Source organism: Aotus nancymaae, unplaced genomic scaffold, assembly GCF_030222135.1.
Source record: "Aotus nancymaae isolate 86718 unplaced genomic scaffold, 86718_ANA_hifiasm-v0.15.2.pri h1tg000018l, whole genome shotgun sequence".
NCBI classification, from domain to species: Eukaryota; Metazoa; Chordata; class Mammalia; order Primates; family Aotidae; genus Aotus; species Aotus nancymaae.
Genome location: NW_026988430.1, coordinates 19,631,426 through 19,641,358, shown reverse-complemented (window position 1 = coordinate 19,641,358; position 9,933 = coordinate 19,631,426).

The following is a 9,933-nucleotide window of genomic DNA, read 5'->3' as shown; positions in this document are numbered from 1 at the left end:
CTGGGACACGGGTGTGGCTCAATGGATATATGTTGGCTGATTGAGGAGCAGTGTACCTCAGTTGCTACCACCTGGCTGCATGGCCTCGGGCAAGCCACTTTCCCGCTCCAGGCCTCAGTTTTCACATCCCTAGAATGAGAATTGGGCCAGATGATTGGAAAGGTGCTTCTCCTCCCCAACAGGGCAGAAAGTGAATCTGCCTTACAGTTATACACACCCCCATACCCAGCACAAAGCCCAGCATTTAGTAGGTGCTTAGCAGGTGTTTGGTGAGTGAATGAATGATCTGTGATGAATGATTTGGCCCCTCTCCTTATCCCCTAGCCCTACCCACTCCCTCCAAGGAGGGAGAGTGTGAGGCTGTGGCTGAGGCAGGGCCTGGCAGTGAAATCCCTCATGGGGCCATTTTGGGGATGCAGCGAGATGTCACAGGTAGCACACCCAGCCGAGTGAGCTGCTGGGGAGCCTAAGGTAAGCGCCCGCCATGGGCTTTATTCTCTTGGCATTTCTTCAATGCCAATCAGTAGTAGATTGACTCTGAGAAGTAGGTTTCAATTCTGAGTTCCTGTTGGGCTTGATGAGAAGCAGCTTCTTTAGAGGTAATGTGCTGCCCCAGGATCTGATTGGCCTGGTTGAATCCAGCCCTGTCACTAGCTTCGTGACCTTGGGTGAGCCTTCATTTCCACCTTAAGTGCAGAATGCGTCCCAGTCGGCCTTCTGCAAGGGCCCATCCACTCTGCACCTAAGCCTTCCCTGCCCTGGATGAGCCATGTTCGTCCTTTGCCTCTGACCTCATTCTGGCTGGCTGGAGAGCATGTGCTCATACCTGAGACCGTCCCAGAGTCACCACCACTGCGGCCAGCAGCCTGCATGTCCTCACCCCTTCTTCAGGAGGACACACCCATTCTTCCTCAGTGTGGACTCCATGCCTGCTCCAGACTCCCAGGGAGGCTGTTCCGAGTGTCCCGTCTCCTCCTCGACCCCCACGCCCTACTGGAACCCTGCCCAGTGCCCTCCGCAGCTTCCTCCTCCCACAGCAACGCTACCAGCCTAACAGTTGCTCTCGAAACAACCGCTTCGCTTCGGCAACCCCTTTCACAAGCTCCAGGTGATGGCCTGGGCCCTCCTGATCTTATCTTCTTTTCTTTAACAGAGGCCCCTCTCCTGTGACAGGGGCCTGGGTAGAAGTCACTGTAGGAGCTGAAAGTGCACTGGGTTCCTTGATGCTGACCCACTGCGCCACTGGGTAAAGCACACCCCTCCATGGAGCTGTTTCCAAACCTTTCAGATGGGGACAGTGAACCTCGTGGAGGAGAGAGATTGTGTAAATCACAGAGCGCTCCTCAGCTGTATGTCACCTCCCTGACCTCAGGGAGCCAGGTGCTCCCCGGGTGGAGCCAGGTGGAAGGCATGTACCCCAGGTTGGAGCTGGATGGGGTGTATGTACCACAACTTGGAGCCGCAGTGGGGTGTATGTAACCCAGGATGGAGTTGGAGTGGGCTGTATGTACCCTAGGTTGGAGGCAGGGTGGGGTGCATATACCCGTTTGGAGCTGGGGTATGGTGTATGTAACCCAGGATAGAATTGGAGTGAGATGTATGTACCCTAGGTTGGAGTTGGGGTGGGGTGTATGTCACCCAGATTGGAGTTGGGGTGGGCTGTATGTCACACAGGTTGGAGCTGGGGTGGGGTGTATGTCACCCAGATTGGAGTTGGGGTGGGCTGTATGTCACACAGGTTGGAGCTAGGGTGGGGTGCACGTATCCCAGGTTGCTATACTTCCAGGATCCCCAGCACTCAGAGTGAGCTCTGCTCTCCCTGCAGAGGTGACTCTAGTTCATCAGCAGTAGTGATCAGTGCAAGGGTTTCTCCACAGCTGTGGGCTGCCGTGGGTTGTTGGGACAAGCCTGAGACAGAATCGTGGTCTCTAAGCCCAGCCCTGCCATGCTGGCTCATCTCTTGGGGATTTTGGCCTATCGATTGCTCAGCCTGCTACCTGCTCTCCTGGTCTCTGACCTCTGGATGCCCCCTTAGCCTACTTTCTGCCACGTTTCCCCTGCAGGACCCTGCCCTAGCCTCCAATCATCCTAACCTTCCACATACAAACCCCACCTTTCCTCTCCTTCCAAGCAGCTCCTAATTCTGCTGGAGGCTTCCCCTTCCTCACAGGCCCCTCTGGGAAGCTATTTCTGAGTCACCCCACAAGCTGGGCTAGGACTTAGCAGGCACAGCACTTAGCGGGCAGGAGCTCCTTGAGAGCAGTACAGAGAGTGGACTACAAACTGACCTTGGTCCCCATCCCCACACCATCATTTACTGGGGTAGGGTCCTCAGCCTCTGAGCCCAGCTCCTCATAGTCAATTGGAGGTCATTCCTAGTCTGCCTTGCAGACACGTGCCTGACACACAGCAGGCAGTCAACGATGTTGCTGAACAGACCTTGTTTTTCTGCCCTATTGTTGCTTCCTTTATTGAGGTCACTTGAGGTGGTCTGTCAAGGGCAGCAATTGCCATTGCCTTGAAGGGTGGGGGCAATGAGTGCAAGGGCTTTGCAGACCCCTCAGGACTGGGTACCTGGAAGAGATGCCTCCGAAGTTAGGGCTGTTCAGACCGAGGCTCTCCAAGTGCTGCTCCTCATGTCAGAGTGGGCATGCCAGCTGCTGGGCTGGGGCCACTGAAGACGGAGTGAAAGGATGTGATGGAGTGATGGAGGCCCCTGCAGCTCCTCTCCAGGGGCTTTCCAGCCTGGGCCCCACCCACCCTCTCCAGCTGCGGCCCCTACCAGGGGGCAGGTGACATGCAGGGTGCTTGCCTTGTCTCACAGTGGCCCATGTTGACATCTGCTTTTTCCTCCTTCTGGTCAGGTCCAACCACGTGCAGGGACAAGAAGAGGAGTGTGGGCAAGGACCCTGCCCTCCGTGTCCCCCTCCGCGGGCTTTTCATTGTGCCCACTGGAATTTCGCTGGTGAGATTTTCCTTAATGTTAAGTGTTGTGCAGTAACAACCTGGAGTATCTGACACTGGGAATAGATTGTTTTTTTTTTTTTTTTTTAGACGGAGTCTTGCTCTGTCGCACAGGCTGGAGTGCAGTGGTGTGATCTTGGCCCACTGCAACCTCCACCTCCCGGGTTCAAGCGATTCTCCTGCCTCAGCCTCCCGAGTATTTGGGACTACAGGAACCCACCACCATGCCCAGTTAATTTTTGCATTTTTAGTAGAGATGGATTTTCGACATGTTGGCCAGGCTGGTTTCGAACTTCTGACCTCCCCAAGTGCTGGGATTACAGGAGTGAGCCACCACGCCCGGCCTAGGAACAGTTTATTTTCTGATACCCACTCCTCTATACAACAAAATAATTTTTAGTAATACTCATTAAATGAAGCAAGTCATAATAATGGCCAGAAAAGAAATATATTAAAAGTTATCTTCTATTGAACTTTATATATAATCATGCCAGTAGAGAAATAACAATAAAAAAAGTAATATACAAAAGAAAAGTATAATGGATTAATACTTTAAAATTACGTGAATGCATTTTAAATAAAGGGGGAAAACTACGTACATATTTGTAGTTTTAATATTTAATATGTCATTACATTTTCTATCTTCTTAATTCATTCATTAGTTTTAAAATGAACAATTACAAATTTAGAAGAACAAATTAGATCTTAAAGTAATTATTCAAATTCAGTAAAATATTTCATGTATGAAGCGAAATTTGCACTTAAAAATCGAGTTTTGTGTTTTCATCTTTGCAATCACTGTGCTGTCATTGTTTATATCAAACGAACTGTTTAAATGCAAGAATCTGTCGTGCTACCAGGGGCAGGAGGCGCATGTTGCACCAAAGCCCGCTCAGGGGATTCTGAGCCAACAGCCTTCGCTCTCAGAGGGAACACACTCAGCAGAGCGAGCCGCTGTATGACTGGGAATTCTCCCAGCCCAATTCCACATGGAAGACAGTGCTTCTTAAAGGATAATCAATAAAAGGGCATTAACTTGAAGCTTCCACTTATTATTAAAGCCCAATGGTAATCACAGCAATGGTTTAGAATCTAGACCAACACAGGGCTTCTTTGGGGAGTCGGATCTGAGCTCTGAAATGATGTAAACTTGCTGCATGGTGATCATCATAAGCAGCCTGAGCTTTTGTCTGCGTTGTTGTTACTTCTTGTAAACTCCTTACAGATGACACACTCCTTATTTTCTGCATCGAGGCAGACGGCTTCTTCTGCCCTGTACTTGGTACTGGCATTTGCCCCTTCTATTACCTTTGCTAAGTGACAAGCTGGGAGGCTTTCATGTCCTTCCACACCCTCCCCCCACCCCGCCTTCAACACACTTCGGGTCCCTAGGGAGAGGGAAGAGGAGAGCACTGGGCTCTGAGCACCTGGAGGTGGAAAAGGAACAGCTCATGGGCTGTACTGGGATGAGCCCAGCCCGTCCAGGGTCCTAGTGGGCAGGTCACAGTCTATGGGGTCTATGCATGATATCCCTTCAGCAGCAGCCCAGGGAACTCCAAATCCTTCCACGGCTTCCTAGGCCCTGCAGGACCTCTTCAGCCTCTGCCCTCACCCCTTCCAGCACCCTTCCTCCGCACTCCAGCTTCATCCCCCTGAAGGTTTCTGATGCACCGTGTTCCCCGCACCTCTCGGTCTTTGCATGTGTTCCCTTTGCCTGATTAATTTCTACTCGTCTTCCCAACTGAGCCACATCATTACCTCCTCCAGGCAGCCTTCCCTCGCCCCTTTCCTGTTCACTTTCCAGATATGATCTGAATTAGCTGCCCCACTTTATGTCTGAAGGTACCTCCTCCAGGCAGCCTGCCCTCATCCCTTTCCTGTTCACTCCCCAGATATGATCTGAATTAGATGCTCCCCTTATGTCTGCGGGGCACACACTGTGCTATACTGACAGCATGCTGTCACCGTGTCCATCTCCTGGACCGGCCACTTAGCCCCAGTCCTGGTCTTGTTCACAGCTGCATACCCAGTATCCAGAACAGGGTTGGCGCGGGGCCAGTGCTCAGAAATATCTGAGAAACATGAGTGAACCACATCCCAGACTAACTCTGTGAGTCCACACACCCTTTTTCACCCTGGAAAAGAGGGAATGTCCCCTTCCCTCCCCAAATGCCAAATCCTCTTTTTTTCTCCAGATAGTTGTTCAGCCACTCCCAGGGTTTTGACGTTGATAAACCAAGTGAGTGGGGTGGGGCAGGGGTGGGGTTGCCACCCTGTGGTTATGTAGAGACCGAAGAACCTTAGGGTGGGTACCAGGTGGGTCCTGAGGTCACCCCCAGTGCAAGGCTGGCCAGGTGGGTGGTTAGAGTGGTGCTGTCCAAGGGAGGTGAGGATGGACAGCCCACTGGACATAGAGGTCACCTGCTAGGGCCATCACTTGGGACACCTCCCAGGGCTGGGCATTTGGGAAGCCCAGCTCCCTTCAAGGCCTGTGTGAACTCTTCCCTCAATAAGTGGAGTCCAGCACCCACTGCTGGGCCTGGGCCAGGCTCCCTACAAGTCTAGGGCCCAGTTGGACCTCAGGGGCTGGGGAGTCATGTGGGAGAGCTCTTCCTCAGAAAGGGAAATGGGTACAAGAAATGTCCAACACTGAGCCGCTCAGGAGGAAAGGTTTGTAATGGGACCCATCAGAAAGACCGCTCTTGGGGTGACAGGAGAACACAAGGCTGCTTGGAGACTGGGAAGGAAGGGAACAGAAGGTAGAGGTGTCTTTAGGGAGCAGGGCCCTGACCAGACAGCCCTACGGTTGCTGCTAGCCCTCCCTACCTGGTGGCTCTGGGAGTATGAGGCGTTGGGAGATTTGGCACCGCTGGTCCCATGAGCATCCAGTCCCCTCTGCTGCAGTTGCTCCTGAGGAAAGGGGCCCTGCAGGGATTTGCACAGTTTGGCACCTGCCACTTTTCCTCTCCAGTGTCCACCCCCTCGCCCTCTATTCCTCTGTCCTCTGAACCCACTGGCGTTGTCTCCAAAATGGGCCTATCTCCTTCCTGCTTTGGGTCATAACCATGAGCCTCCTCCATCGGTTTGCCTGGCCAACTCCCATTAATCCTCCAAGTCTCAGCCACAGGGAGCTTTTCTGTCCCACCTCCATAGGCTGGGCTTTCCCATTCCTTATTTTTGTAGCTCCCTTCCTAGAGAGTAACATCATGAAACACATATCTCTATGGTCAGATTTGACTGAGCTTCAGTCTCTGCAGGTCTGTAAGTGTCACCAAAAAAGGTGTGCGCCTGTTTTGATGCTCACTGTAACCGCGTTACCCTACACAATACCTGGCAGGGGCTGTGGAATGAAAGCATTTGCTGTCACCTTGTCTGTCATGGCTCTTGAGTCGGGGAATGGATTGTGCCTGTACATCCATCAGGATCTGGTGCCTTTTCTCAGGGGCATTGTTCTTCCGGGGCCAGGCCAGCACTGGGTCAGTGGATGCTGTGGCAGGCCTGGCCCTGCCTGGGCAGGATCCAGAACCTAGACCCTAAGGAAGCTTTCCTTCCTGGGCCTCTTTCAGTTGCAATATCCAAGATCCTCCCCAGCTGCCCACCCTCCCCTGGCCAGCTCAAAACCTCAAGCTTCTGCAAATACTTTCACAAGAACCGTCCATGGTGGAGCTGCTGGCCACAGGTCTGATTAGATCTCTTTATCTGCGTAACTCCAACGGCCCCCACCAATGCTGCAGGGACTGGCCAGAGCTTGGGGCCGGAGGGGCCTGCTTCTGCTTCCAGGGCTTTCTAAGAATGAGGTCCTTGGCCCTATCTTCATAAGAATACTGAGGGTGTGCAGAAGGAAGAGTTCTGGCTCAAACTGCAGTGACCCCACACTGCACCAGAGGCTGAGGCAGGCCAGGAGTTTGTGCACGTGCGTGCATGTGTATATGTATACATGTGTACATGTGTGGTCCAGAGCTGAGGACTCTCCTGACCAAGGAAGCTCTTAGTCCTCTGCCTTTAGCAAAGCTGAAGAAAATGTAGTCTGGGGACTTGTAGAGCTGACCTGGGAGTCTGTCACCACTTCTGACTGTGTGACCTTGAGCAAGAACTTGGCCTCTCTGATCTGTTAGTAAAATCACTAAAGGACAAGCGAAGATTGTTGAGGGGGAGCAGGAGGGCTCTCTGGCGAGCACTTGGGAGGTGCACAGGTCCAGGCTAGAGGCCCAGCTGAGGGCAAGCATCTGTCCCTTCTCTCCTCCTTCCTGCCTTGGCCTGATGTGAGAGTTTGTCCCAGGCCCTGCCCTTGGGAGCTCCTAATCTGACCTCCTCCAGGGCCTGGGACATGGGAGGGGGTTTGTGGGCTTGCAGAAGAGACAGATCTTGCTTTGGATCAATGAAATAATGAGTGGGAAGGCTCACTGGGGCATGTGACTCGTGGGGCACTGCCAGTGTGACTGGTGCCCTGGTAGTGCTGGACTTTAGCAGGAGAGCTAAACAGCTGACCGGGGCGATTCCTTGCCCCTTGCCCCTTGCCTCTTGCCGTCTGCCAGCCCAGTGCCCTGTGCTTTACTGCTCTGGCTTGAGTCCTTGTAGCAACCCTCTGAGGCGGAGTGCTGCTAACTGGGACTTGTTTGATCATTGAGGCAGAGAGAAAAGAATGTGTCATGGTCTTGAGGCCAGTAAGGGGATCTCAACCTGGGCCTAATTCTAAACCAAGCTCCCAGATGTGACCCAATGGAGGGCCGCCTCCTCCCACAGGTTGGGAGGATGCCTCAGGCCTGAGCAGAGCAAGGCAGGCCTGGTGTACCCAGCGTGGGTACTGTTCTTGAGTGGAGTCTGACAGGCGGCGCTGGCTGCACCAATTGTACTGACTCTGCAGCTGGCCAAGAGGGGCTTCCTGGGACGCCGCCTGGGTCAGGTGCGTGGGCTGGTTGCTCCTATCCTGAGAATAGAAGCTACTTAGGAGTGGGGGGAGAAGGGAAGGGGGAGGAACACAGAAAAGGCAGGGGCTGAGATGCCTGAAAGGGAGGGCTGCACCCTCCCCTAACCTCCCTTGACTGGCACTTTTTTTTTTTTTACAGTGATACAAGTGGGCTAGGGATGGCCATTGACTGCTTTCAGAGGGTGAAATGCAAGCAATTGACCAAACCCTCTGTCCATCCACACATTTATTCCATCCAGATTTACAACAGAGGTTCTAAGTTAACACACTTGTGGATAATTAACATGGTTAGAAGAGTGATTATATGAATGAGGAAAGCTTTAGGTTCTGGGCCAAGAGGAAACACTATTAACATGTAATTCCCCTTTGATCTCTCATGGAAAGGGTATTCACCCAGCACAAAGTTTACATGAGTAAATGGAGTGGAGACCAAGGGATGTGGGGTAGACACACTTAAAGTGGAAAAGGCCTTGGATCGTCCTGTTCCTATGCTAATGTTAATGAGGCGGCTGCCTTCAGCATGCCTCAGCTAAACCTTTTGGCCTTCCAAAAGATTTCAGATTACAGTCTATAACTTTTCCTATTAATATTCTGCCAGCCACCCCGAGTGAATATCAACAGTCAGGACTTTGGAAAGAGATGGGACTCACTTCACCTAGGCAATTGGCCCAGATACCTGTGGCCCTTATATCCAGTACCAGGGCTGAAGAGTGACCTCACATTGATGCTGGGCAATGTGTCACAATCTGCCTGTGGCAGGGCCCAGGCAAAAGCAGTGAAACACCACCTATTTGCTGAGCCAAATGATATGTTACAATGCTTTTTTTGGCAGAACCAAAAAAGGAGAATCACATCACCTTGGTGCAGTACTCAGTCATGTGTCACAATGCACTCAGGTAGAAATAATGCAAAGCCGAGATAGTAGAAGGGAGTCACGTTGTTTACATGACAGACCTAGATACAAGACACAATTCTCTTTGTAGGCAGGATTCAGACAGATAAATCACATCACCTGGGTGATGGTCCCATTTATATATAAAAGTGTTTTTTGTAGGCAGAGCCAAGGAAGGTGTTTTATCTTGCTTAGGTGCTTTTTCCACATATGGCACAATTTCATCTATGGTCTTGGCCTGTAATCAGGGACAAGGCAGGAGAGTCACATCACCTGGATGCTGAGCCAGTGACACAGTATAATCTCATTTGTAGGCAGGGTCTGGGTGGGTGCTGGTCCAGTGAGATGTCACAATCCTTATTATGCACAGGATTCTGGATCTTGAGCTTTGGGTACATTATAACCTCCATTGCAGGCAGGACCAAGTCAGAAGAGTCATATCACCTGGGTACAGCCTCAAGTAATATGGCACTATGTCCACTAGGTTTTGCACTCAGTGATATGTCACAATTTCTTTTGTGGGCAGGACCATTTCACAGCCTCCGGATGCTCTGCCACCCTCCCTGTGGATCTCCCAGTACCTGCAGGTTATAGGATAACAGGGGCTGTGGTAGAGTCACCGAGGAGCTCCTGGAACAGAGGAGATGGAACAGTGGAGCACGTTTTTTTATGAGGATGTTTCCCACCACAGTGGTGATGTAGACAAACAGGAACTTTAAAAATAGGAAATGCTGGAGCTCCCAAGTCTGTGAGAGCCCCAGGAAGACAAAATCTGATACCCACGTGAGGTTCCCTGGTTCCATGATGTCTTCTCCATACACCTAAAGAAAATGAACCACAGACGCAGATGCATGAAGTCACTGCTTTCCCTTTCAGGGCTCAGGGGCTCAGAACCAAGGTTTTGGATTCGTATGATGGGCATCCTTATCTGTAGACCATGATACTAGGTTCTGTCTCGTCTCTGGGGAGTTTACAAGTGGGTGCTAGAATATACAGTCCTGAAATTTTAACGTCATCCAGAAGTATAAACAACTTGCCTTTCAAAGATTCATACAGTGGTGGGAAGACGCTTGGAGTCAGGTACATTTGAAGTCAAATTTCAGGTCTTTCGTTTCATTGTGATTTGACCAAGAGCAACTTACTTCATCTT